Here is a 4,653-nt window from a genome sequence, read left to right as displayed (position 1 = left end):
GGCCTGCAGGTGGTGCTCTTCCTCCCTTGTGCTCTGGCAACGGGGTGGATGACCTGCAGGTGGCACTCTTCCTTCCTTGTGCTCTAGGAACAGGGAGGGCGGCCTGCAGGTGGTGCTCTTCCTCCCTTAGGCACTAGGAACAGGGTGGACAGCCTGCAGGCGGGCTCTTCCTCCCTTGAGCTCTAGGGACCAATGTTTAGGGTCCCCATTTTAGTGCTCGTGTCTTGCAGAAAGCTGAGGGGACCTGAGCTAATTTTTCTTCTCACTTTGCCTTTCCCACTAATAACGTCTTTCTGTTCTATTTTTTTTTTTTTTTTTTTGCAGTTTTTGGCCAGGGCTGGGTTCAAAACTGCCACCTCTGGCATATGGGACTGGCGCCCTACCCTTTTGAGCCACAGGCGCTGCCGGTTCTTTCTGTTCTTACTAATGGACTTGAGTTCACTGGCTAAAGGCTTTTCTGTATCCTGATCCAAATGATTTTGGTCTCCCTGTAATATAAAAGATAGCATGTTTTCCTGATTGAGGTTCGGGGAGGGGCAGGGGGGCTGCGGGCAAAAACAAAACAAAACAAAATCCCCCCAAACCAAACCAAACCAAACAAAAACCAAGACTGGTTTTGGATTAAGGTGAATCTGCTTTGACTCCCGACTCCACTGTTTAATGACAGGCAAATTAAATCTCATTTTATTAGATATGTAAAATGGGGTTATTTCATTTTTTCATTTACTTTATGTGGTTTTGTGGGGATTTGAGATAAGGAGTTGAGATAACATATAAAGCCTCTAGCAAAAAAGTTTGAAGTGCCTCAGAAACTCTCCCACCACGGCTGATGGGAATGTAAAATGGCACCAAAAGTTTGGAATATACTTTTTCAAACCCAGCCATTCATTCCTAGGTGTAAACTCAAGAGCAGTAAAAACCTATCTCCACCCAAAGGTTTCTCCACAGGTGTTCCTAGCTGCTTTATCTGTAATATCTCAAAACAAGAAGTAACCTAACTGGAACACTCCTAAAAAAAAAGGAATGCCTTACCTAGATATAAGATGACACACATGTGTTCTCAGAATAATTATTCTTACAGAAAAAAAACTGGTCCAAAAAAGAAAACATATGATTTTATTTACATAAATTGCAGGAAATGTAAAGTAGACCATCAAGAGTGTAGCTCAGTGGATGCTGGGACAGGAGTGAAAGAAAATATGGATCACAAAGGGACACGAGGCAAATTTGGGGGAATGTTTGGTATTTTGACTGTGGTGATGGTTTCATGAATATGTGCACATGTCAGAACTCATCAGATCAGGCGGGACAGTGGCTCATGCCTGTAATCCCAGCACTCTGGGAGGCCCGGGTGGGTGGATTGCCTGAGCTCATGGGTTGCAGACCAGCCTCAGCAAGAGCGAGACCCCGTCTCTTAAAAATAGCCGGGTGTTGTGGCGAGCACCCCTAGTCCCAGATACTTGGGAGGCTGAGGCAAGAGAATCGCCTGAACCCAAGAGTTTGAGCTTGCTGTGAGCTGTGACACCACAGCACTCTACCCAGGGCGACTAAGTGAGACTCTGTCTCAACAACAACAACTACAAAAAACTCATCAGATTGTACATCATAGTATATCAATTATACTTCAAAATAATGTAGTTTTTTTAAAAAGGAAAAAATGAAAAAAAAAAAAACCTTGAAGCACACTGAAGTGATATTTTAGGAAGCCCTCAGAACATGGCGGATATTATGATAGATTACAATTGAGTTAAGTTCACCATTTAAAGAAATTATCTTTTACTGCTGAGACTTGAGGAAGGAGGCAGTTCAAATAAATATAGCCATGTCCAATCATACCTTGTCTTTTTTTTTCTTTTTTAGAGGCAGAGTCTTGCTGTGTTATCAGTGGTGCAATCGTAGTTCACAGCAGCCTTAAACTCTGGGGTTCAAGTGATCTTCCTGGCTCAGTCTGCCAAGTAACTTGAGCTACAGACATGCACACCACACCAGGCTAAGTTTTCTTAATTTTTTGTGGAGACAGGTCTCACTATGTTGTTCAGGGTGGTCTTGTTGGTTTCCAGCAATCCTCCCACCTTGTCCTCCCATAGTGCTAGGATTACTGATATGAGGGGCCCATACTTTGTCATTTAATGCTTGCACTTCACAGATATTGCTTGCTTTACAAATTGAAGGTTTATGGCAGCCCTGTGTCCAATAAGTCTGATGGTGCCATTTTTCCAACAGCGTGGTTACCTATGATCAGTGAATTTTGGTGTTACTACTGTCATTGTTTTGAGGTGCCACAAACTGTGCCTGTAGAGAATGGCAAACCTAATCCACAGATGTCATTTAACCCAGATGTTCTGACTGCTCCACCAACTGGCTTTGCCCGTCCTTCTCTCTCCCTCTCCTTTGGCCCTCCTGTGCCCACCACAGTATCGAAACTAGGGCAGTTCATAACCCTACAAAGGCCTCTAAGTGTTCAAGTGAAAGGAATAGTCGCATGTCTCCTGCTTTAAATGAAAAGCTAGAAATGATGACGCTTAGTGAGGAAGGCATATCTAAAGCAAAAGTTGGTGGGAATCCAGGTGTCTCGTAACAAACCATTAATCAAGTTCCATGCCAATGAAACGTGCTTGAAGGAATTTAAAGGTGCATCTCCAGTGACACACACGTGGTGAGAAAGAGAAACCGGGCTATTGTTGATATGGAGAAAGTTTTTGTGGTCTGGAAGTGAGATCAAACCAGCCATAATGTCCCTGGCAAGCCAAAGCCCAATCCAGAGCAAGGGCCTAACTCTCTTTAGTTCTAGGAAGGCTGAGAGATGTGAAGAACTTGCAGGAGAAAAGTTTGAAGTTAGCTGAGGTTAGTTAGAGAGGCTTAAGGAAAGAATTGGTCTCCATCAAATACAAGTGCAGGGCGAAACAGCAAGTGCTGATATAGACACTGCAGCAAGTTCTGTTCAGAAGATCCAGCTAAGACCTCTAGTAAAGGTGGCCACACTAGAACACAGATTTTGAATATGGACAAAACCACCTTCTACTGGAAGAAGGTGCCGTCTTGGACATTCATAGCTAAAGAGAAGTTGAACCCCAGCTTCATAGCTTCAAAGAACAGGCTGACTGTCTTGTTAGTGGCTAATGGAACTTGTGACTTCAAGTTGAAGCCTGTGCTCACTTACGATTCTAAAAATTCTATAGCCCTTAAGAATTAATTACTTAATTCCTCTATAAGTGGAAAAACAAAGCCTGAATAACAGCACATCTGTTGACAGCATCATTTGCTGACTATTAATGAAGTCCACTGTTTCAATGTTGAGATATTTTGCTCAGAAAAATAGATTCTTTTCAAAATATTACTGTTTATTGACATTATACCTAGTCACCAAAAAACTCTGATGGAGGTGTACAGGACATTAATGTTATCTTCCTGCCTGCAGCCCATGGATCAAGGAATAATTTCAACTTTCAAGTTTTCTTATGTAAGAAATACATCCTGTAAGGCCATAGCCACTGTGATTTCTCTGATGGATCTAGGCAAAGTAAATTGAAAACCTTCTAGAAAGAAACCATTCTTTTAACTGGTGCCTTTCAGAACATTTGCAATTCATGGGAGGGGGTCAAAACATCACCAGGAGTTTGGAAGAAGTTGATTCCAGCTTCCACGGATGACTTTGAGGAGCTCAAGAATTCATTGATGAACTCCCGGCAGATGATGTGAAACTAGCAAGAGAACTTGAATTGGAGGTAGAGACTGCAGAGGTGACTGAATTGCCAGTCTCATGATAAAAATGGATGAGGAGTTGCTTCTTAGGGATGAGCAAAGACAGCAGATTCTTGAGATACAATCTACTTGTGAAGTGCTGAGAACACTGTTGAAACAACAACAAAAGATTTAGAATATTCCACAAACTTAGATGATAAAGCAGTGGCAGGGCTTGAGAGGACTGACTCCAGTTAAAAAAGCATTCTAGTGTGGGTGGAATGCTATCAAACAGCATTGCATGCTACAGATGAATCTTTTGTGGGAACAGTCAGTCAGTGAAGCAAACTTCATGATGTCTTATTTTAAGACTTCCATAGCTATCCACAGCCCCAGTCAGCAGCCATCTGCCTTGAGAAAAGACCCTCCATTAGCAAAAAGAGTAGGACTTGCTGAAGGTTCAGATTATTATTAACGTTTTTTAGCAATAACATATGTTTAAATTAATATATGTACTTCTAAAAAAGGTGTAATGCTATTACGGGCTTAATGGACTAGAATAAAGTAGTCATCTATGTTGCACGGGGGATCCAGACACTCCATGTGGCTTTGCTTCATCTGATGTTTGTGGTGGTCTGGGACTGTACCTGTGTCTGTAAATGCCAGGAATTATCAACTCAAGATTTCTATTAAACTAGGAGGGCATTTGCCATTTTGTTCCCTTGGAAGAGAAGGCAAAAGATTTTGTTCCAAAATCTTGGAGGTGATGAAAATGAGGATACCTTGATCTAAAAGTTATTGGGAATGATTTATCTGGATATTTATGAACTACACAAACACTATTACAGATTTTAGCATCATGTAACTTTGTATAAGAAATTCTGTTATATTTGGAAATTAATCTGTGCATTTGTGTTAAAGTTCTTTTAGAATTTGTCGAGCAGGTTTTCTGGTCCTTACCAGAAGACCCCC

At 41.7% G+C, this 4,653-nt stretch overlaps 1 non-coding gene across 1 annotated transcript; it reads left to right on the top strand.

The window, feature by feature from the left end:
- The first annotated feature begins 4,591 nt into the window (after positions 1 to 4,591).
- On the top strand, positions 4,592 to 4,653 carry LOC111728025. The gene has a single exon (XR_002775442.1). It is a non-coding gene; the product is annotated as a U7 small nuclear RNA (small nuclear RNA).

Source organism: Otolemur garnettii, unplaced genomic scaffold (assembly GCF_000181295.1).
Source record: "Otolemur garnettii isolate 467f Iridium unplaced genomic scaffold, OtoGar3 scaffold00138, whole genome shotgun sequence".
Lineage (NCBI taxonomy): Eukaryota > Metazoa > Chordata > Mammalia > Primates > Galagidae > Otolemur > Otolemur garnettii.
The sequence above is the reverse complement of the archived record's forward strand: the minus strand, read 5'-3'. Positions and strand labels throughout refer to the sequence as shown.